The following is a 25,828-nucleotide window of genomic DNA, read 5'->3' as shown; positions in this document are numbered from 1 at the left end:
ATAGAAATATACACACATATTACAAATAGTGTACATGTATACATACATATACACATACACATAAATACATTGTGTGTGTATCATGAGCTAGTTGACCAGCTATAGCACTTCAATATGTCTGATCAAAAGCCAGCCAGCTCAGGTTTTCATTTGGGCTATTCAATTGATTTATTTTCATTTGAAAATTGATCACTAGGTTACAGCCTTTTCTACTGTCAAGGGGTACAATGCTATCTAGGAGTAAAAAAACAAACAAAGACCTTAGACTATGGCTTCTCTCAGGATAGGAAACCTAATTCTCAGAAGCTAAGCCCAGGAAAGGGGTTTAAATTCTGCCAGCTTCCCTCTTCTCTTACCACACCACACCCGCAACTGCAAGATGACTGTTATTACTGGTCTCACAGGAATATTATCCTGCTAAACTGGTGAATAATGGAGACAGTTCCTTTGATAATTAGACAAAGAGATCTATGGAAAGAAGTGAGGTAGAAAGAAAATCTGAAAATAGAACCCTGCCCCTTTATGGCACTTAATAATTTTCAATAATATTTATAAGGTGAAAGACTTTTATCTTGAATTATTCCCTAAATAATAAACTATATTTATCATTTTCATGTAATTTGCTTATAAACAACAAAACAAAAAGTAGAAACTCCAAAACTCCAGAGAAAAAGAAACTAAATAAAACCTATTAATTTTATCTCAAGGGAAATCTCTGGCTGTTAGTAGTTTCCCAAATGCAGTATGCATAGAAAATGCTGCTTTCAACATGGAAAGCACAGATATACATACAGTTCACAAAAGTGCTTGCACATTGTGCCTATGCACAATATTGATTATACAGTATAGCTACATTAAGTGAGAGGGAAAAATGAAAATTTAGTAAAATATGGTTACAATTATAATGGTAAAATAATAGAAAGAGATACTGAAGGGAACAATCATATCCTCAAACCCAGGGCTAGGATAATCATCTAATGTATTGTTTTCATTTCTTCGATAACACAAATTTAAACTGATTTATTTTTCTAGTATGTTTAGTAGAATATGTTAGAATATTGTCAAATTTATTTTATTAGTCTAGCACAGGTTAACAAAGAAAGCAGAAAAGTTAGCCTCTTAGCTCAGTAGTACAAACAACAGAAAATGGTGGCAAGTTTAATTATTAAATAATTTAAAATGAGAAACATGATCATTTATTTTCTATCATTTTTGTTTCAATACAATTTTTTAAAGATTAAATCTCAATAAATGCTTGTTGAGTTGAATCTTTACAAATAAAATGTAATTTCAAAATATTACTTTGTTATGCTGAGAAATGCATTTACTGGTAGAAAACTAATTAAAATATTATTCATTATCTTATTGTTAGTATTACCTCTTTGCTTAACATTCAGTGGAATGAGTGGTCATAATGACATTTTTAAATTAACAAATGCTGTCTATGCACATAGTAATGTCACATGAAAGAATTTTTCCTATAATTGCCATCTGGCATGAAAAAACCCAATCTATCACTCTCTTATAAAGAATCTTCCCCCTCCCCTGCCCCAACCAAGCTTGACCTTTGCTACATTATTCTTCAGTCATATACAATTTTGTTATTTGTTACATACCTGTTTGGTGGAAGAATTGCTTCAAATTTTCTTTCAAGCAGAATAAGGAGAATTGGAGAAGTGCCAGGTAAGTTAGTTTTGCATTCACTGATAAATTGGGTTACCATAGCAATTCCATAGTCACTAAGTTTCTTAGCAACCTAAGACTCCATAGGCTGCCCAACACTTATGAGTCCACAGATCTTTCATCACCCATAAGCAAGAACTTTTGAAACATCCTGGCACCAAATGTCCCACGATGTTAGTTTTATGTATTTTTTTTAATTGGGGGAGTCAATGGATCAAACAATACAAAAAGGGGATGCACAAAGAAATAAGGAAAAAAAAAAACCCAGCAAGGACTAAATATCCCAGATTATAATTCTCTCTCTTAAAAAGAAAAGAAAAAATAAAGAAATTGCCGATGTAAAATGGGCATTCATGGGGTTTTCCTATAAAGTCAGACCTTTTATATGTTGAATGTGAAATAAACAATTCATAGTCAGATATTTTATAATTTTTTGCACCTGCATTTAGGGTGACATTTTCACCTGCATAAAGTAAAATTAAGACCTTTTGCTATAGAAAGCTGTTAATGTCAAAGGGAAGATTCTACTTAAATACATATTTTAAAAGGATTGGTAAATGCATTTGCATAAAATTAGTCAGCAAATATATTTTGTAAACAACAGTGGAGGAAGCTGGAGATAGGTAAGTGCTTTTTTTTTTTTGCTGACGTGCTTAGTATTTCAGTACTTTAATATTTTTCACAATACCAATAGTATCAGGTCAATGTGTGGCAAATGGCAAACTCACGTTTGTAGAGGGAAAATCATTGGGGTATGGGGGAATTAGAAATTGGCCCCAATGTCAGGAATAAATCATGGAATGAGGTATCTTTAGATTGCCTAATGCTCTGGCCTTGGTCCTGTTAGTATCCCCACTCCCCTGCCCCACCATTACAAACATGCCTGAGTGTTTGAGGAAAGAGAGTGGAGGGTACAGAACATTGAACTCACTTCATGTTCAGACACTCATTGTTGTCAGCAACTTAAAATAATGTTATAACAAAATCAAGATACACTTAAACTATGAAATGTCCCTGGACAAGGTGACGAAGTAGAGTCTCACTCTATCAGGGCAGAGTAGAAAATATAATGTCACAGTCTGCCAAGAGAATGTGAAGCAGTACACAGCTAAGTAGCATTTGTAGCCACTTTCTTCTGTTCATGGAATCACAGCTAGAAGTGACATCAGAGGTCATCACACAAGTTCATTGTTTTACAGATGAAGAAACAGCCTGGGAGGAATCAAGTGATCCGACAACTATTTCAATTTTCATCATGAAAGAAAGAAATCCTTTCAATTTCTAAAGTTACCCATGAAAACTTTTTAAAGAATTACCCACAAATGGACTCTCTTAATGGTTACCTCAATTATTGTTTTTTCTGCCTTGTAGCCAGAATAAACACATGATTGCCCAAGTCAAAACCTTGCAATAGTCTTGGCACCAAGTCTATTCCCTTCAATGATTCAATCATTCTAAGACCTGAGGGTAAAAGGTAGAAATGTTGAATAAGAGCAAAGGGAAACACCACATAATTAACAGTGATAATCTCTGAATTAGAAGCACTCTAAAAATATCTGCATGGGGAAATTCTATGAGTTACCTGTCTCCTATATCATGATTTGAGTGAACTATCATGTAAGAAAAGGGAAGAGTTTACTTATTCTCATCATGAAGAGGAGTAGGGAGGGCAGACTAAACTTGTACATTTATGGTTACTTTTTTCTACCCACAATGCCTGGCACATAATGGGCACTTAATAAGTGTTTGTAGACTGATATATTCCTCCTTTTCATATATTAAATATAAATTCAATTCAAATATACATATATATCTATATATCTTAAACATCTGTTAATGTGAAAGTTACTGTGCTAGTTTCTGGGGATAAAAGTTTTGTTTGTTTTTTGTTGTTTTTTAATTACATAGATCCTACCCTCAAAAGGGTTTATAATCCCATGGGAAGATAAGACACCTTTACAAATAACACAAGTTAGATTAGAATAAGTATTAGGAAAGGCCAAACGGCAGGGCTTGAAGGGGATGAAGAGGAATTAAAAGTTTCTGTGACAGATGACATGCCTTTTTAACACCAGCTATAGGTGACCAACACAAACAAACCCAAATCCTCTGCTGAAACTTTCTAGTTTGGCAAATTAAAAAAAAATAATTGCCAATCCACTTAAAGTTGATTTATTGACTAAAAAAAGATGTCCCTTTTTCAGATACTTATGTTCATTACACCCCTTTCCCTCTCCCAATTCAACAAACATTAATGTAATACTATGTTCAAGATACAGTGCTAGGTGATGGGAATAAAAAGATAGATATGATAATCTCTGTTCTCAAAAAATTTATCACTTCGGGGCTCAAGCTAAATGCTCTACTTTTTTATGCCTTTGCAATCACCTACTATAATGTGCTATGTAAACAGGTGTTTGAAAAGAGTGGCAGCCAAGTTGATGATCATAGTCATTACATTTGAAGAAAAAGTATTCCACTTTCTTTTACCAAGCAGCTGCAGAGCCAAATGTTTAAGATGATGCTGCCCGAACTCACCCACCCATCAAGATGCCTAATTTCTTCCTACTTTTAGTAGAAACATAAGAAGTTCAGGCAAAAACAAAAACTAAAGAAAAACAAGGCAATGTATTTCAAGACATCAAGAAATCTACAGTTTTTTTTCTATTACAGCAACATCTAGACTTGAATTCTTAAGTCATGAGGTGCATAATCTTCTGAAAGATCAACAGAATACGTACATTTACCAGTGAGAAGTCCAGGAACAAGGTCACCAATGTAAAACAGCCATTGAAATTGCGTTTGGAAGGCTACATGGCTAACACTGCAGGCTCTTAATATTTTTGACTTGTGTCAACAGACAAAGCCTGCTGTTTATCAGTCAGCCCCACCTTCACATATCCAAGAATGGCTGCTGAACTTGATAAACCCTCAAACTAGGCTGTGGGATGCCCACATCAATTTAATCTCTCAATCCAGTGATTGCCAAACACTTCATCACAGCTCTTTTCCTTTTTAAAACAATTACTCTGTGACTTTTAAAAGAACACAGCAGTGCTTCTCTCTTCAGGGATTTTACTACTTGCTCCTTCATAGTAATTCCCTGGTCTCTTTTCATCCTGTGTCCTAGCCTATAACTTTCCCAGCTCTCTTAGGAACCATGCAACAAAATAGCTATTGGCTTTTCAAGGGTGGGGGATGGGAAGAGGGGTTGGTTAAAGCAACAAGACACTTCAGCCTTTCTGTTTTATAGGAAGGTAGAGAGGAAGGTAAAAGTGAGAGGGTCCCACCTAGACTTTCAACAATTTAAATGGAATTAATGCATTTTAATACATTAAACACACATATATGTATAAAAATGCTTCTATTAATTTCTCTGGAATTCTGCAGCAGGGTATTTTTTGGTAATTATATTCCTGCACAAACTAATGATGAGGCCTTATTTCCTATAAAAACATATCTGTGGAACAATGGGGGGGCGGCACAGAGCCAAGATGGCAACTGGAAAGCAGGGACTTGCCTAAAGCTCTGCCCCAGGACCCTCCAAACACCTATAAAAATGGCTCTGAACAAATTCTAGAACTGCAGAATCCATGAAATAGAGGGAAGCAGGACTCCAGCCCAAGACAGCCTGGATAGTTGCTAGGTAAGGTCTATTGCACCAAGCTGGGAGCAGAGCAGAGACCAGCATGGGCCGCACCCAGACCAACCAGACTGGGAGCCAGGCAGAACAGACCTTCGCACCCAGAATCAGTGAGCTGTAGCAATTACCAGACTTCTCAACCCACAAACACCAAATACAACAGAGAAGGTTAGTAGGAAAAAACTGAGGGGACAGAGAGAAAAGAGTTTGAGGTGCTGCTCTGAGGCTGCTTACAGAGCTACAGCTGCAGTTGCTTCTGGCCCCAGGCCCACGTGGTGGGAGGAAATAAGTGGCAGATCAGAGCAGGTGTGCAGAGCAGGTGTGCAGAGCCTGCTTAGATCTGAGTTGTGGTCCAGGTTGGCAGTTCTTGGGGGAGGAGGAGCACTGGTGTGGCAGAGCTTGCTATGTAGACAGAGCTTTGAAAACAACAGTGCAGCCCCTCAAGCTTGGGACAAAGTACTCTCTACTCTACAAGCAGTCATACCCCCACAAAAAACCCCAGGGTCAAGTAGTTGGCTGGGAACATGAACAGGCAGTGAAAACGCTCTCAGATTCAGACTCAGACTTTGTAATCTTTTCTTGGTGACAAAGTGTTTCAACAATCTGGCTAGCAGCTTCTGTGGGGGTGTAAGATCCACCCACAGCCAGCACCCAGAAAGCTGCCAACGGCACAGGTTCTTTTGATCTGCTTAACTAAGGAAAGCAAGGTGAAGGGGTTAACAAACTTACTTTCATTCAGCATACAAATATCATTCACTTAGTTCAGGGGAAGAGACCAGCACACTGAACGTCAGAGCAAATTACAAACAAATTACAAACATCAACAGACAGACCAAACACAGATTCATAGTTACCAACATCTAGGTTCAGCCCAGGAGCTCAGAACAAGAGCTGTCCCAGAGTCATGCGCCACCACGGCTGTAGGGAGGAGCTCCAAAGAACAGACAGCCAACCCCTGATTTTATATATTTTTCAGCATCAGGGGCCAGTCACACATGCGACTCACCCATGTGACCTGGAATCATCACAAAGAGGCGACTTAAACCCATGTGGTGTAAGAGCCTCTGCTCTCCCAGGCATGTAAACTAGGCCCTCCCCGGAGTTAGCCCCACCTTGGGCCCCACCTTAGTTGCCAATCCACACCCACTAAGGTTTTACACCTAATAGGGGTTTGGGCTTGGGGATTAGCACCTAGTGAGGCTCAATGAAATACACTAAATTTCTCAAAGGGAACAAAAGTCAAACTATTCAAGGGCACTTGGTTGAACTAAGGGCTAAGGAGCCCATTTTGATTACCAACACACAAAGAAGACCAAAACATTCAGCCAGAAGTCAACAAAGTCAAAGAGCCTACATCAAAAACCTCCAAGAAAAACATGAACTGGTCTCAGGTGATGGCAAAGCTCAAAGAGGATTTGGAAAAGCAAGTTAGAGAAGCAAGAAGAGAAATGAGAGTGATGAGAGAAAACCATGAAATATAAGTCAATGACATACTAAAGGAGACCCAAAAATAATGAAGAAAATAACACCTTAAAAATAGACTAACTCAAATGGCAAAAGAGCCCCAAAAAGCTAATGAGGGGAAGAATGCCTTGAAAGGCAGAATTAGCTGAATGGAAAAGGAGGTCCAAAAGACCACTGAAGAAATTAACACCCTAAAAATTAGATTGGAGTAAGTGGAAACTAGTGACTTTATGAGAAATCAGGATATTATAGAACAGAACCAAAGGAATGAAACAATGGAAGACAATGTGAAATATCTCATTGGAAAAACCACTGACCTGGAAAACAGATCCAGGAGAGATAATTTAAAAATTATTGGACCACCTGAAAGCCATGATTAAAAACAGAGCCTAGATATCATCCTTCAAGAAATTATCAAGGAAAACTGCCCTAATATTCTAGAGCCACAAGGCAAAATAGAAATTGAAAGAATCCACCCATTGCCTCCTCAAAAAAATCCCAAAAAGAAAACTCCTAGGAATATTGTCGCCAAATTCCAGAGCTCCCAGATCAAGGAGAAAATACTGCAAGCAGCCAGAAAGAAACAATTTGAGTATTGTAGAAACACAATCAGGATTACACAAGATCTAGCAGTTTCTACATTAAGGGACTGAAGGGCTTGGAATATGATATTCTGGAGGTCAATGCAGCTAGGATTAAAACCAAGAATCACCTACCCAGCAAAACTGAGTATCATGCTCCAAGGCAAAATATGGATTTTCAGTAAAACAGAGGACTTTCAAGCTTTCTCAGTGAAAAGACCAGAGTTGAATAGAAAATTTGACTTTCAAACACAAGAATCAAGAGAAGCATGAAAAGGTGAACAAGAAAGAGAAATCACAAGGGACTTACTAAAGCTGAACTGTTTTGTTTACATTCCTACATGGAAAGATGATGTATATAATTCATGAGACCTCAGTATTAGGATAGCTGAAGGGAATATACATACATATACATATACATACACATATATATGTGTGTGTATATATATATATGTATATATATGTGTGTGTGTGTGTGTATATATATATATATATATATAGAGAGAGAGAGAGAGAGGGGGGGGGGGCAGAGGGGAGGGATGGCACCAGGTGAGTTGAATATGAAGGGATGATATCTAAAAAGATAAAATCAAATTAAGTGATGAGACAGGAACATATTGAGAGAGGGAGAAAGGGAGAGATAGAATGGGGTAAATTATCCTGCATAAAAGTGGCAAGAAAAAGCAGTTAGTTGGAAGGGAAGAGGGGGGCAGGTAAGGGGGAATGAGTGAATCTTGCTCTCATTGGATTTGACCTGAGGAGGGTATAACATACACGCTCAATTGGGTATCTTACCCCACAGGAAAGAAGGAGGAAGGAGATAAAAGGGGGTACAATAGAAGGGAGGGCAGATGGGGGAAGGAGGTAATCAAAAGCAAACACTTTCAAAAAGGGACAGTGTCAAAGGAGAAAATTGAATAAAGGGGGATAGGATAGGAATGAGCCAAATATATTTAGTCTTTCACAACATGAGTATTGTGAAAGGGTTTTGCATAATGATACATATGTGGCCTATATTGAATTGCTTCCCTTCTTAGGGAGGGTGGGTGGGGAAGAGGGGTGAGAATTTGTAACTCAAAGTTTTAAAAATTAGATTTTTAAAAAAAATTTTTACATGCAACTAGCAAATAAGATATATAGGCAATAGGGCATAGAAATCTCTCTTGCCCTACAAGAAAGTAAGGGAAAAGGGGATGGGGGTGAGTGGGCTGACAGAAGGGAGGGCTGACTGGGGAACAGGGCAATCAGAATATATGCCATCTTGGAGTGGGGGGAGGGTAGAAATGGGAAGAGAATTTGTAATTCAAACTCTTGTGGAAATCAATGCTGAAAACTAAAAATATTAAATAAATAAATAATAAAAGAACATATCTGTAGAAACTCATCTTCTCTACGTGAAAGAAAACTGACTTGAAATTAGAATGCTCAGGTTTAAATTGTAGCTTTGCTCCTTGCTAGCAAGTCACATGTCCCCCTCTTTGGGTTTCTGTTTCCTCATGTATAAAATTGAGAGAATTGGATTAAATGACTTGTAATGTCCCTTCAAGGTATAATGTTCTAGGCTTCTATGATTTCTCACCCCTAATTATTTACAGATATAGATGATTATTTCCACCTAGTTCAAGAGTTATTTCTTCATTTTTTGTCTGGCTCTTCTCATTATTTCATGCTCATCTGCTGACTTTGCTTCTCATTATCTTAGGCTCCATCATTAGTGTTTCATCTAGCTATCAAATGCTTCTTTGCCCATGTCTTCTGCCTGTCCTAATTCCAATGTAGCTTATGCATCTTTTGTTTTAACTCTCATCTTTCCACTTGCTATGCTCAATTCTTTCCCAGTTCTTTTCCGAACACTTTTTTGTCTCTTTCCATCTTGTTTTCTATTTTACTTGTCTGTCATTATGTTTTCTCTTTTTCTTTCTAATACCCACATATGGCTATGTATATAATATCTATCTATACATCAAAGTAATTTCATTTTTTTCTCGTCTCTACATTGTGTCCTCCTTTTTGGTATCTAATCCCCTTTTGGTTTCCTTTTTTCACCATTAAAAAGAATAATCACATTCTTTTATATCCTTTTTACTCTTTCCTCATGTTCTTTAATTAACTCTTCTACATCAAACCTGAGTCATGTGGTTTAATTGAAAAATAATCATTTTGACCCCTACAAAGCTCAAATGCAACATAAAACATTTGAAGAAATCCAGTCTCTACACATGAACATGGTTGAGAACGAAGTGGGAATGGGAACTTGGTTAGAGTATCTTTAGATGAAGGGTGACATACAGATTTCCAATGGTTTTTTTTCCATTATTTCCTTGTCTATATTTGATTCCTTGCCTTTTCTTTTGTCAAATATTTAGTCCTTTGTCACACTTCTCCTGGTTGTTCTTTCTAAACCATAAATAAAATAAAATTTTAGCAGTTTTAGTTCTGTTTAGTTAGGCAAAAGCTACAATAAAAACCTGATATCTTCTTAGATTTTAGCAATTTGTACCTAACAGAAGCAATACAAAAAATTTAGCATTCTATTTCTTTTCAAGATCTCTCTCTGCCTCTTTTTTAATATACCATTTCTATAATTTTATTGTGTCCTACCTCTAATACATACTGCTGATGAGACCCTGGACAAGTCACTTAACTTATCAGTGCCTCAGGCAACTCTATAAGATGTTAAGTAGTAGAACATTAATTTACTTTGGGAGAGGGAGTTTTCTTACTGGGAAGTCACTTCTCCAGTAAAATCATAGGTAAAAACATTCCTTCAAAGTAAATATGATTTAGGTTGAAAATTGAAGATAAAAGAAACATAAACTTCAGTTTAACAAGAATTTAAAATTACTTTACACTCAACATGATTGCATTATACTGGCACAAGTTTATAAAGCAACTTGTACATATTACAAACCAAAGATGTTGACATTTCCTAGTAAATGTGCTACTTTTTTTCACAATTTGAAAAGTAGATGGGTGATTGAAAAAATTATCTTTTCCACAAAATATTTCAAAAAATATTCCAATTTTATTTCCTAGTCATGTGACCATATATACCGTGTGTATGTGTGTATGTTTGAGAGACAGAGAGAGGAAGAGACAGTGAGACAGAGAGAGAAAGAGACAGAGAGACAGAGAGACAGAGACAGAGAGAATCCAATGATCGAGCTGTCAGGGAAGTATGTGAGTCTGTTGAATCTCATACACCCTACAAATTTATTATTACAATTATGAAGAATCAATGAAAGATAATATATAACCTTTGAGCTGTTTCAGTAGGTTAAGGTCTAGAGATATAAGGACATATGCCAAACTAAATGCTCCTAAATCTTATTTACAGCAAGTATTGTTTCACTGGATTTTTCTGAAGAGAAACAAAAGTGGGTTTTGTATATTTCCAGATAGGACCTAAATAGATCGTCTTACAGTGAGAAAACAGCCAGCCCCTAAAGTGTCAGGAAAAAGTCAGAGGGAACTACTGACCTACAGTTGAAGCAGTAAAAATCACCTTTAGAAACACAGAATCTCTTGCTGCAAAGACCTGAAAGGAATCTAGTGTAATCCTCTGCTGTGTGCATGCATTGCTTCTAAAACATCTTGAATAATTTATTCTTGATTTAACAGATCTAGTGACAAAATTTAGTAACTAATGGAATAAACCATTCCATTTTAGGGCAGCTTCATTAGAAAGTTCTTCCTTCAATCCTCCCCCAAATATGTCTCCTTTTAATTTCCCTATTTTCTCCTTTGTATATGGGGCAAAAATAATCCCTTTTCCATATGGCAGTCCTTCAGGGGCAGTATGGCATCATGGAATGAGCAGTAACTTGGGAATTGGGAGAGCTGATATCAGGAGACATCTAATTCCTAGATCTGTCTCTAATTAGTGCTGCATTTTTGAGTAAGCCCTTTTTTAAACCTCTAAACCTCAGTTTCCTCTCCCATAAATGCAGACATTGGACAAGATGAAATAATTGGGAAAAGTAATTGTGATCCTCAAAAGTCATTTCATTTCCATTATAAATGTTGTTTTTTGTTGTATTAATATATTTCCATGAGTCAGCTCTCCTCATTGCAACTATTGAGGGATATTGTATAAGGGATTTTCACATCAGATAAAAGGTTGGACTTGCTAAGATCCCTCCTAAATCTGAGTGTCCTAAAAGAATAAGTAACCAGAGAGAGGTTATTCTTGTTTAATATAAACCTCATTACATTTATCAAAAAGTACCTTCTATTTCTGCCCTGTCCCATCACATAAAACTTCCTGGCAAGCTGAGGATAATTATATTTAGAGAATAAAGAGAAATATAATTACTCTTTATTTCTGAACTGAATACCAGAAGTAGGGTTTGGAAGTCCTAATATTTAATTTCATGGTTTTGTTTTGCCCTTTACCTCAGTTTAAAAATAATTTATTTTACTCCCAAACTATTAATGTTCTTTTAAATCATTACTAACCTTAACAGAAGCAGTAGACAACTTGAAGCCTGATATCTGCTCCCATTCTCAATGATTTATTCTGTGGGCCAGGACTAGAGACTCTTGACTGTTTTCTGTTGCTCTCCTGAATCATCTAATAAGGAGGCAATGAGTACTTTCCTGTTAAGACTCTCCCCTTTCCAGGTAAGTAACATCTAAACTCCTTGAAGCAAGGACTTCCTGTTATGTGTCCAAAACCGAGCTTTAAAGACTCTTAAGCAAAGGGAATTGAAGGTAGTGGTAAGATTTAGTATGTGGGCAACATGTTTCGAGTGAGTCCAATAGGCAGGAGTTCATTGGGAAGTAAAACATTGTAGGCATTGAATTTCATGGCTTCTGATTAATTCAATAATGAGTAGCTTGGTGTTTTCCATCCTCCTTTAAATAAGTACTGTGGCAAAAACAAATAAATAATTAAATAAGGCTGTGAAAGTGTCTGTCATAGTTGTGGTATGGTTAACAGATGGGATTCTGGGCCAAGTCAGAAAGTCTTGTGTTTAAACCTTGTCTCTGATACTTTCTAGAGTCATCTCACCTCTGTACTATGTGAAAATCTCAGAACTTTACTACAGGCCAGATTACACTGTGATGGGATTACTTTTTTTTTTCAGTTAAGAGACAATCAGATTAATTGGAATAACCAATCTTGGCTTCAGAGAACAAATGATGAAACCTGCTCCCTCTATCCCTTGAGGAAAGGAACTATGGGTGCAAAATGTTGTATTTGTTGGCAAAAGAAGTCATTTTGCCCTGAAAATATAACGGGTGACTGAATTGCACAATGGCTGAAACAATCTGTTCAAAATTAAGCTAATAGGATATTGTTTCACCATAAAAATGCAAATATGAAGAAGTTAGAGAAACTTGTGTGAACTAATGTTGAGGAAATGACACTGAAATGACACTGAAAAGCATCTGCACTGTAATAACCACAGAATAACCCCTCCACAGAATGGTGGGAGACTACAAGTACAATATGAGACATACATTGTTAGACATGACCAATTGTTGGTTTGTTTTGCTTAACTCTTCTTCATGTTTACAAGGAGTGGTTCTTTGATGTGGGAGGAAGCCACTGGCAATTGACAGCAATATTAAAACTTCAATAACATATTTATTTTAAAGTCATTTTTTCAGCTGGTTTTGTTTCACTTTTTTCCCCTTTGTTACAAAGGAGGATAAAAAAAGTAGATTGGAAAGTTACTTGAGTGCAAAAGATAAAAAAACCCAACTTTTCAATGACTATGAAAGCACTAATTATGTGACATCTCATTATAAATTTGATCATGTCACTTCTCTCTGTTCGATTTTTTCAATAATTGTTACGTGACATATTTTGTTTAAGCTTATCTCACACTGTACCTCATCATATACTTTAAGCACTAGCTACAGGGACCTTTTAGTGATCCTGATGCACATCACACTTGATACTTTTGTGTCTTTATTCCTTTACTCACACTAGAATAGCAAAAAATCTAATATTGATGCATTAATAATCGTACTGAACTATAAACAAATAATATAATGCCATAGTTATCATATCTACAACACATTTATTATCGTAATGCACTTTGGGAAATATATCTTTGTCAAAAGTATTTACCACTATCATGGAGGATGTTCTATGTAGAGTCCAACTGAAGATGCCAATTCCTGGTGGATGATGCAGTCCTGTAGATCTTCTTGTTTGCAAATAATACTTTGTTTATTCTATCATCTAAGTAGAATACTACAATATCTCTTCAATGAAATCCATGGGCATTCAAAACAAGACATCACCCTTATGATGTTGCTGGTCCTCTTTGAGAACAAAGGATGAACAACAATTACAACAAATTTAATACCTTCCTGGCTGGTCTCCCTACTCCAAGCCTGTCCCAGTTTCAGCCAATTCTTCCCTAAGCTATCGAAGTGATTTTCCTTGAGCGTAGATCTGCTATGTCACCCCATACTCAATGAACTACAGTAGTTTCCTACAAAAAATCCTCTGGCTTTTAAAACTCCTCATTACCTGACCCCTTTCTACTTTTCTTATCTTCTTAGACATTTCTCTCCACATACTTTATGACTCAGTAGCACTTACTTCCTTGCTGTCTTTCACACAAAACATGCCATCTCACGTATTTTTCATGCTTGGAATACTCTCCCTCCTTATCTAATCCTCTTGACTTCCATGGTTTCCATCAAAGCTTAGCTGAAATTTTCGTTTGCAGCAAGACATCTTTCCAGGTTCTGTAACTACTAGTGCCTTCCATTAGTGATTATCTCCAATTTATACATTACACATTATATATTTTATCTTTTTGCATGTTCTCTCTGTCTCATTTTCTACCATTAGGATATGAACTCCTTAAGGTCACAGTTTTTTTTTTTGCTTTTCCTTGGGTTCCCAGACATTATCACAAGGTTAGTAAGTGATTAATAAATGTTTGCTGATGAACTGAAATTCATACAAATATATGGAGAGTCCACAGAATTAGTCCATAAGACTGTTTTTAAAGGGACTGCAAATGGAGAATGAGTCTGCCTTGAAAGAAGAAAAAATGGGCTATATTGCACTCGGAAAACTGTGACACATTTTTAAGAATCCTAAACCTGAATTTAAGAATCCTGACCCCAACACCCAGTTTTTTAATGGCAATATTCACAAATGATCTTAAATACAAGTCATTATATTCACATGAAAAATATTAATAAACTCATGTCTCAGAATATTGAATCATTGTCAAGAGACCTTAGGCCTACCCATTTTCTACACTTTCATTTATTACAAGCTTTGCTAGTATCTAGTCATTGTCATTGTGTAGTACTGCAAAACAGATATGCTCCAAAGATAATATCTTTGGTGAAGAGAAAGACAAGTACATAGTGCTCACAAATTAAATTTTTAAAGACTGGAAGGAGGAAAAGGAATCCCAAGGTTGGGACAATAAGAATCGCCATTTTTAGTCTGTGAACAATCTTCAATTTGATTATTGATTCTCTAACTATGATTAGTCCAAGGACTAATTAAAACATTTTTGGAAAATACGATCAAGATTCCTAAAGATATGAAGGGTGGATGGTTTATAACTTGCATTGTTAGAAGGATTTTCCAAATCATAGAGATCGAAGATCCATCTGAGAATTTGATGTGTCAAACTGGTAGCATATGGGGGGATTGCGGCCCATATAACCAAAAATATTGTAATCATTGGGTGGGAGGGCTAGCAGTTTTTTGTCTCTTCTTTCAGTGTTAGGATTCTATGATTATAGTCAATTAGGTAGATGGATACAAAGAGAAAATATAGTTGATAATACTTGAACATATATAGTCAGGATGGGGTTACTTGAGACTTAGCTAATCTAAATATTTAGTTATTTACTATTCTTCCCTCCTGCCCCACTTTTGTGTTCTAGTATCAGGGCCAAAATTTATAAAAGAAACACATACGCATATACACACACATACACACACACACCCCACTTGAAAAAATATTTAAAATCAGTATTGGAGAAAAGCAAATTAAAGCAACTCTGACTAGAGTACTGGGATGGCATTTACTTGACCTGACCTTCATTCCCATCTTCTTTTGCCATTAATTTCCTTGGAGGACTTTGCCATATCTTAGTCCCCTGGGCTTTGAAAAGGAAAAAAAAATGGTGACAGTTCCAGATCTGTATTCATACTCTGAGAAAGTACACAACAAGTTCCTTGAAATTCTTGAAACAAATGTACTTTTTCTTCAGGGAAAAAGTGTGATAAAGATCTTTCAAAAAACACCTGGTACTTGTTATTCTTTATTATTTATTTAGCCTCCTGGTGTGTTTAGTGTAGACCTTGGCAAAACAATGCTGAGTCTGACTTATGCCACAGGATAGTATACAGTCTTAATAAGTGCCTTAACATCAAAAACTACTTTAAAAACTCCTCCAGGAAGTGGTTATAAGCCCAGAGACTATATATGGAAAAAGGAATCATTGTTGGTAGAGTGACCCTTATATTTTTAATGCGTAATTTGTAGTGACAAGTGATCACAATTTCACCATTTGCTTGTTCATGCACCCTTTGCTCTCCTACTTCTGGGCCTTTGGTCAAACCATCTCTGTGCTCTGAACATCATTCCTGTCTGTTTTCCTATTAAATTCCTACCTACTCCTTAAAGCCCAACTCAAATACCACCTTGTTTGTGAAGCCTCTTTGCAGCCACCTCACCCTCTCTGTTATGGTAATTTTTAAACTCCCTTTAAGCATATTATGTTAGGTCTCTTTCGGTTTGGCTACAAGCTACCAGCAAACACCAAGATTATAAGGATTATATCTGATTTAAACTTTATATGTGCTCCTGTTTTTATTATACATTTATAGCTTTCATTGAATTAGCTGACATTACTGGCTTACAGTCTATGTTGCTTTAAGGATTTCATAGCAATTTCCTCACAGAAACCATGTGATGTTTATAGTGTAAAATTATTCCTGTTTTACAAATGAAAAAGTGAAATTGAAAAAGGTTATGTTAAATTACCAGTAAGTGTTGGACCCAGGAGTTACGTTCAAGCACTTTTCACTCTTACCCCAACATTCTTTCCATAAGACTACACTTTCTTGAACTGAACTGTTTGTCTATATCACAAACTTTATTGACAGTTAGCAATGTTTTCTTAATTGTTAAATCCAATAGTTTTTTTTTCAAACCTCATACTACTTGACTTCTCTTCAGCTTTCCACACTGCTAATCCCTATTCTTGATTCTCTCTAGACTGTTATGACACTGCTCTCTCCTGGTTCTAGTCTAGCCTATCTGACCACTCCTTTCTAGTCTCCATATTATGAACTCTAATCTTGGGGTATCCCCAAGGTTCTTCCACCCCATTTTTAAAATTACTTTTTCAATTAATGATCTCATCTTCCATGGATTCAATTATCATTTCTATGCAGATGATTCTCAGACCTATTTATACACCCCTAACCTTTCTCCTGACCTCCAGTTCTATATTTGAAACTCCCTATTGGGTATCTCAGAATGCATGTTCCATAAGCTTCTAAAACACATGTCCAAAACTGAACTCATTTTTTCTTTCTTTTTAAAAGTTAATTTATTTTAAACTTAAATACCTAAATATGCAATAAGAAAAAAACATAAACTTAAATATTAAAACTTAAATACAAAATAAGAAAAGAAAAAAAGCATTGCCATGTGCAATATGGCAAAATATATGGCAATAAATTTTCATTTCAAGAAAGCCTATATAATAAATACAATATATTGTGCTCAGAGCTGTCCATCTTTGCTTTCCCCTTCCTCCCTCCTACTCCTCAAGAAGGTTCTTTTTAGATCATGAGTCTCAGGTAGTCCAATAATTCTTAAATTATTTCTCCTGGATCTATTTTCCAGGTCTTTATCCAATTCCTGTTAATCTAAACACCCTTATCTACCCCATCTTATTCTATTTCCTCCTCTCCCCCCATCCCCTTAGCCTTTTATTTCTTTCTGAATTTAGAAGACTTTTATACCCTTCTATATATGCATACATACATATATGTATTGATATATATGTATATGCACACACACACACACACACACATATATATATGCATATATACATATATGTATTGTTCCCTCTTTGACTTATTCCTGATGAAAGTAGGGTTCCAGAACTACCAGCCCTCCTCCTCCATCTAATTCTTCAATGTCAGTTCTTCCTCTCACACTTCATTTGTACAAGATAATTACTCTTTTTAACCTTTTCCTAAATTGTTTTACTTTTTAGAATCATATCATACTCAGGTCTGCCTCAATCGTTCTTTCTGACTACCCAATTACAAATAACAATCTGACATATGTTTTACATTTCCTCATATAACAAGTAAATATTCTGTCCTTATTGAGTCCCTTGTAATTAGTCTTTGATATGTACCTTATATTTCTCTTGGGTCTTATATGTCAAATCTTCTATTAAGTTCAGGGTTTTTTTTTCCAAAAAAAAAATCCTGAAAAGTCTGGCAATTCATTGAATATCCTTTTTATTTTTGTTCAGGAATATGTTTAACTTTGCTAGGTATGATACTTTCAACTGCAACCCTGGTTCTTTTGCTCTTTGATATATAGTGTTCCTAGACCTGTGGTCTTTTCAGGTTGCTACTGCTTGTCCTTGTGTGATTCTAATTGTGGCACCACCATATTTAAATTTTTTTTGTTGCTACTTGTAATGTTTTCTCCTTGAGTTGGGGGTTTCAGAATTTGACTACACTATTCCTGTAGGTTTTCCTTATAGGATCTCTTTCAGGTGGTGATTGGTGGATGTTTTTTATTTCTACTTTCCCCTCTTGTTCTAATACTTCGGGACAATTTTCTTTAATTATGTCTCGTATTATTGTATATTCTTTTTTATTATAGCTTCCAGTAGTCCAGTTATTCTTATATTTTTTCTTCTTGATTTGTTCTCCAGATTAGTTGTTTTCTTATGAGATGTTTCACAGTCTCATCTATTTTTTTTCATTCTTTATATTTTATTATTTCTTGATCTCTTATAACTTCACTGGTTTCCCCTTGTTCAATTCTTATTTTCAGAGTCATTTTGTTGAAGATTCTGGATCTCCTTTTTTAATTGGTTGACTTTCTTTTCATAATCTTCTTGCTTTCTTGGATTGTTCTCTTGTTTCTTTTTATCACACTAATTTGTCCTGAGGCACTATTTTATCTTATTTTGGGGTAAATCTGGAATGTTTGGAACTTTCTGACCTACTTCACCATCCTCCTAGAATCTTCACACTAATTATATTTCCTTCTAAATTCTCACCTCTTTTGCATTACCATGCTACTACTTAGGCTACCACCATCCTCCCAGTCACTAAGGCTCAAAACCAAGATTTCATCCTAAACTCTTCACTTCCTCTCACTCCCATTATCCAATCTGTTGACAAGTGCTGTTGAGTTTATCTGGGCAATATCTATTGAATCAACCTCCTTCTCTCTTTGGACACTGCCGCCACCATGGTAAGGGCCTTAATGACCTTGCACCCAGACTATTATAATAGCCTCCCTGGCTAAAAATGTGTTTTGCATCATAATCATAATTTTGTGTGTAGTTAAAAAAGCTATTGTAGGTCTTCAGCATGAACCTTAAATAATTTATCAGTAAGCATTTATTATGTAATTACTATATTCTAGTCAGTAGAAGATAATCCTGACTTTTCTTATTTAAGAAATCTCTAAAATGAAATATTGAGATACAGTGTTTGCACCTAACTACTGGTTCTTTTTGTGAAATCTTAACATGTCTGTATTGTTTTGCTGAACTGCTTCTTTTCCTTCTTTTTAATTCTTTGTTATAAAGGGTGGCTCTTTGAGAGAGAAAATGGAATGGAGTACTAGCAAGTGGATGATATAAAACATAAAAGTAATCAAAAAATATTTTAAAATAAATTTCAAACTCTGGAGAATTACTGGTATAGTAACTGTTGATTTATGTGATGGCAAGTAAAGTGGGACTTTTTGTTAACTTTTGTTTTGGAGTGCTTCTCAACACTAAGGCAATTAAGTGCCTTTGAGTCTTGCCTTTGTTTCAATCAAGAGTCTTTGATTGAATCAAGAATCTTTGATGACCTGCTTAAGTCATGGGAAGGCTTAGGTCACATGGGTTTGAGTCACATGGTTGTGATGCCCTCTGACCCTGAAGAATTGTATGTATACTCTGAGGTTACCATTTTGCTTTGGGGGGCTCACTCATTGGAAGAGTGTCATATGATTTGACCAGAGGAGGCTCTGGATAGCCGTTGGAGCTGCTTGGCTTTGAAAAACCCAGATGTTTGTGCTTCTCCCTCTGGTAACTATGCATGTAATGTCTTGGACAGAATGCTAGAAGCCTATCTGTTGATTTGTGTTATTTTGCTCTGTTTATATAATTTCTTCTTGTAATTTCTGTTTATGTTTTCTCTAAAGTTCAGGGTGCTGACTTTTTCCCCTGACCTAAGTGAAGGATATATGTATGTTTAATTAAAGTGAGATTGTAAACCTCTTAAAGTTGCTTTCCTTAAAAAAAAGCAGATCAAAGAACCTGTACTAGCAGCCCTCCTGTGTGCTGGTGTTGTTGTTCTCACACAACCACAGTAGTGGCAAGTAGCATTGTTGTTACAAATTGTAGTAACTATTCTTTTAGAAATCTCTCTGACTCATCTTGAATGAAGTTGAAATGAAAAGGAATCTTATTATAGAATAATTTGGGTTGTACAGAGCATGCAGACATATTCCCTGCAACTTCTATTCAGGGACATGTATGACTTAGCATTGGGTCCCATCAAATGATGAATTGTCTAACTGCTTCTGGCCATATGGGGAGCCAGGGCTGAAAGTACTTGGCATTTTAGTATGTTGTGGCAAACTGTACATAGTACCCAGTCCTTTCCATTACTGGGACAGTGACAATAGGGTGAGGTGTTGCATCAGTGAAAGGAGGAGACATCTTCTGGTGTGCTCTCTTTGCTTCTGCTCTATGGTGTGGCGAGTTATATACTGAATCTAGACTCCTAATGAGAGGTGTGAAGAGAGAGACTATGCTCCTCCCACTTTGCTATCAATTCCATATGTCAATCCCATAGCATAGACCCACCTAAGTGAGTTTTGTGCCTGGGCCTCCGGCTGATTTCCCTGTTTTTTGTTTCCTTTCCTGAGAAAGTGACAGAATATCATACCTAAGGGAGCCCTGCCTGGGCTTGGAGGTAACACTGTAAGTTCGAAAGGTCCAGAGGTCCTGATTACAATGATTCAAGCTGAGATTTGTCACAGAAAGCTTCTTCCCTGAAAAGGATGGCCACTGACAAAAGGTTTGCCCCAAGCCTGCCTGTTTTACCAGCAAATGGCATTTAAATTATTGGACAGTGTAAAGCCAAATTGAAATGCAAAAGCCTTATAATTTGTCCTTTATTCCTGCTAGCATAGTTTTAATGGACATTATAAATTAAGTTACTAAATCTCATTTTAAGTTGTTCTGTTAATGCTAGCTGGGAATGTTTTATGTTCAGCATTTTTCTTTTGTATAGGAATCAGAGACTTGATTCTATGCCTATGAGTAAACATACTGTATTTGGTTAAGTCTGTTTTTCTGCCTGTCTTGCAGATGCCAGTGTGGAATGGTCATATGATTAGGGGTTGGCAAAATATAACAGATTCAGAGAAGAGCCAGCAGTTTCTATTATGTTGGAAGCTAGAGGGAGCTTAATTGGGTAAAATTATACTACTCACATACCTTGGACTTCAGCATGGCTATCTAGAAAGGAGTGAAGTTGATGATGGAAAATTTCTTACTCTCTGAGAATTATTGAGAACTTGCCCTTGCAGGGAGCACTCTCTAAGGTATAGGGTAGAAAGCATAATTGCCAGTGTTTATTTGGGACTTACCAGTGACAAGGTCCTTCTGATGACTACACTCAGGTCAATGGCTATCAGCTTCCCTGATAACCAAAGTTATGATTTCCATGCACTAGGAAGAAAACAGAATCATGTGTCATATCACTAAGGAGAAAACCCTGCACTTCTGAAATGACAGTATCGCTACTTCCGTGTGGTCCTTCAGGCTAGTCCTGCACAGACCAAATTAAGAAAGATTAGAAAAGAGTAGGTAGCAGAGTCTCATTGCTACTTCTCTGGAATGTGAAAAGAGAATTAGGCAAATGGATTAGTTCTCTATGGGTAGTTAATCATCAACCACACACACACACAAACACACAGCATTATTCAAAAAACTACTTCGGACACAGTTCAAGATTTTTCTGTATAACCACGTCCAAGTAACATTTGTTTTCTTTGCTTTAGGGATTACCTGAAGATCCATTATAATAACCTAAGAAAAAAGAATAATAGAAGACAAATAGCTACTATATAAACCACCTTGCAGATGCATAGTCTCATCACTTTATGAGTGAAGTGGATTTCTGTTTAGTGCTGAAACACTAGAATTCACAGAGGTAAAAAGAGACTGTTAAGGATTCAAAGAGGAGATATGTAGTCATGCTAGAGGGCTCTCCCTGGGAGAGGGATATAACCCAAAGGAATTTGGAGACATTCAAAGGAAAACATGAAGGCTTCCTGCCCCCCCCCCACCCTCCAACAAAAAGATTCAAGTCAAAATGAAAGGCTATATGAATTTGCATCTATGTAATCAATTTTTTTGCCCCTTTTTATTTCTTCCACTTGCATCTCAGTACAGGACATTTTTCCAATGGCATAGACTATTGTGAATTATCCTAACATGCCATAAGACAAATTCATCTTAAATTACCAGTACGTATTGGACCTAGTAGTCATGCTCAAGCTCTTTTCACTCTCAGCCCAGAATTCTTTCCACAAAATCATACCTTTTTGAACTCACCTATCTGACAATATTGCATTGTTGATAAGCTAGCACTGTTTTCTGAATTGCCAACTCCAATAACCTTTTTCCATTCTTCATCCTTCTTGACTTCTCTTCAGCCTGTGACAGTCGTCCTGTGTCTCGACGTTCTATTACATCTTCGTGTTTCTCCCAGACACCCTCATTATGCATTGATTGTATCATCCTATCATTCAGTACCCTTCATTTGCCTTTATTGCTTGGCAGAGTAAAATTCCAAGACCTGATTCTAACATTCAAAGTCCTCCATATCCTAGCTCATCTGTATTTTTTTTTAATATTTCCTTTTTTATGTTACTATCCTTCACATACCAATATTCGAAAGAAGCTTGATCTGATTTCTCTACCCCAGTGCAAGACCTTGTTGCTATCACCAGTCCTAGACTGTCTTTCTCCTTTCTTCTCTCCCATATCCCTAACTGCCAGTTTAGAACACCATTTGATTTAAAAAATATTATCCTGGTAACATAGGCTGAAGAAAAGTTACACCCCTTTAACTTACATAAATTAAATTGCTTACACATACAAGTACTTAACAATACAAATGTGTTTATTTGGCATGTCCAGCAACTCCTCCCTTCTCTACCAGTCTCTGTGGACAACGTGCAGATGTTCCTTGTCCTCAATCCTCATTGCCCCAGGCCTTTGTTCTTTCACTGATGCAAGTTTGGGACTTCCCTAGTTGCATGAAAACATGAGCTGGCTGTTGGGTTTTAAGAGGAAATAGACTGACTCATAGACAAAGATTTACTGGCTCACATGAAATGATATTTATTGAGAGCAAAGGCACAGGTGACAGGCCACATATAGACCTGAGAAATAGTTTGCTCATCAAAGAAATCCCTACAGGAAACCAAATGTACAGAAAGGCTAGCTAGAGATGTAGAAAGAGATATCTCAAATAAAAAGAGAAAATGTATTTGGAACCTCTGCAAGAGGAAGTGGAAGATAAGATATAAAAAGTCCAAATGTCTTGGATTGGATAAGAGACCTGTGGGTCTCCCCAGTAGTTCATGAGCAAAAAGGAAGAAAGATCAGTACAGAAGGGGATCGTGTGCACTAAGGAATGACTTAGACCTAGCAATTCACCGGTATCAAGTTTCATATGAACTTTGTAGGTTCAGAGAAAAAGGTGGGAACCACTTGAAGAAATCATTACTCTATGCCCTCCAAAAAGTAGAGTTTTCTTGTCTATAAGGGAGGTCAAGTACGAAATGATTCTGCATTTCTTTTGTTGGTCACATTGATTTCATGGGTTGTGAGGCCTTGTAGGTTGAGATAAAACAAATAATCACCTCTTTTCAGTGCATCCTCCCCAGAGCCACCAACATGAAATCCCTAAAGAACAGGTCATTCTGCTCAAAAACCTTCACTGACTAGGTGAGAGGTGGCACAGTAGATAGTGGATAGCACTGTATGTGAAGTCAGGAAGAATTGATCAAATCCAGCCTCACACACATACTAGGTGTGTGACCTTGGGCAAGTCATTTAACCTCTGTTTCAATTTCTCATCTGTAAAATAGGGATAAAAATAGCACGTTTCTTAGGGTTGTTGGGAGGATCAAATGAGACAAGTTTTAAAAATTTATTTTACAAATAAAATATATGTATTTTGCCAACCTTAAGGTGAAATAGATATGCTAGCTCTTATTACTAGAGAATGAAATAAAACTATACTTCACAGTACGTAATGCTCACCATAACTTAGTTCCAACCAATCTTTCACAGCTGATTTGACATTACAGCCTCTCATGCACTCTACTTTCCAACAAAGCTTAGTTAGCTATTTCTTATTCCTGTCTCACAATATTTTATCCATTCTTTGTGCCTTTGTACAGACTAGCTATTTGCAGACACTAGAATTCTGTCTCTCTTTACTTCCATCTCTTGAAATCACAGTCTCCATTAAAGATTCAGCTCCTACACAAAACCTTTCCTGTTCCTCTTAGTTAGTGGTTGCCATCCCTAACATCCTAGGTAGAGGAGCCACCCTTGAGGTCATGATCAAGTCCTGTCTGTGTGACACCGGGCAATTCATCTACCTTCTCAGTGTTCCTATGCAACGCTCTAGGATTAAACATTGGGAAATAGCTCCAGATCTACATTGTTGAAGAGATTTCCTCATTGGGGCTATGCCATAATTATAAAATCATAGCACCTCCCCAAAACTCTATTTCTTTATCTGTGTACATTATGTAGGATATAAGTACCTTGAAGAAAGGTACCATTTTCACTTTTTATCTTTATATTCCCAAGGATGAGTACAATGACTATAACATAACAAAGTAGATTTAAAAAAATTTCCAGAATAAAACTGTTGTCAAGGATAATATGAGCTATAGAGATTATTACTGAAAGACATTGCATCAGAAGTCAGGGCCCATTTGATACTGGGTTTGCTTACCTTTTCATTGCATAAGACTGTACAGTATGCCTGATATATGCCTGAATTTCATCAGCACACTGATCTTATTTTTACTTATTCTTATTCCGAAGTATTTATTTGTTCCTGAGCAGAGCATGTTGTGAAAATCTTTTCCAAAGATCATAAAAGAACAAATAGTTGAACGAGTAACTAAAGCTTAGGTCTGTGACATCTATCAAAACATGTGGCTGTTACAGACAACATACGATCCTGACAAAGAATGTGCAGAGCCAAGAGCATAGCAGCTAAGCATATACAATACTGTATTTGAATGGGAAGGGGTGAAACCTTTCAGCAATGAAACTTTAATATTCCAAATAGCTTCTCATCCACTTTTCCTTATTCAATTTCCATTTTCTTAAGATTGATTGGCATTGGGCTCACTTGAAATGTAGAAAGCTTCAGGCGCTTTACTTACAGTACTGTAACCTAGGTCAGAGAAGTAGGAATCCTATCCTGGGGTTCTGAAATCCCTGTCACAGAGTTTAACCAACTGCACATCACAACACTGAGCTGCATAACCAGGATTTGTCCACTCATTGGTATATTGAGCTACCTTATCTACTCTAGAAATGTTTAACTGGTGCTCTTAATGAGTTCATTAGAATTAGATATAACTTAAAATCATATGGATGGCTTATTTCAAATAATCCACAACTTATTTTTTAAAAAAAAAGGAAGATAAAACTTACTTAGAAAGAGTGAAGATAAAACCAAAAGATGAAGAAGAATCAGTCACAGGAAGAAAATGTATTTGTAATCGTTCTTTGCCTAGATCTTCTCTTCAAAGGAAAATAAAAGATCAACTGAAAAAACCTTTTTGGTTTAGAGTCACAGAAGAGAGGAAATGACAAATAAATATCACTTCTGTTTCCTTTGACCTATTTTTTAATTCTGTGAAATTAATATTCAGAATGTTATTCATAATTTCTATGTGTAAAAGAACCTCAAAAATAAAATTATCCCTCCTACCATATGTGTTTTTATAGACACACATATGGACACACCAATTACGAAAAAATTCCTCACTCTTTTAATTAATAACCCCTAACAGCTACCTAGGAAACCTGGGACAAAGCACATATGGTACCCTCCAGTAGGCAGAGACTCAATCTCCATTTTTGTAGTTCACAATATTACAGAATTAAGTTTTGTTAAATGGAGGAAAACAGAAGTCCTTGAATG

General features: G+C 36.4%; 1 protein-coding gene across 1 annotated transcript in view; it reads right to left on the bottom strand.

Annotated features, from left to right (window-relative positions):
• CD36 (CD36 molecule) overlaps window positions 1-4,508 on the bottom strand; it is a 90,495-nt gene extending 85,987 nt beyond the window's left edge. The window contains exon 1 of the mRNA XM_036761560.1: window positions 4,425-4,508. The gene's annotated coding sequence lies outside the window, so the exon portion shown is untranslated. The remainder of the gene's footprint in view (window positions 1-4,424) is intronic.
• Window positions 4,509-25,828: the final 21,320 nt, after the last annotated feature.

The sequence above is a fragment of the Trichosurus vulpecula genome, chromosome 5 (assembly GCF_011100635.1).
Source record: "Trichosurus vulpecula isolate mTriVul1 chromosome 5, mTriVul1.pri, whole genome shotgun sequence".
Taxonomy (NCBI): Eukaryota; Metazoa; Chordata; class Mammalia; order Diprotodontia; family Phalangeridae; genus Trichosurus; species Trichosurus vulpecula.
The sequence above is the reverse complement of the archived record's forward strand: the minus strand, read 5'-3'. Positions and strand labels throughout refer to the sequence as shown.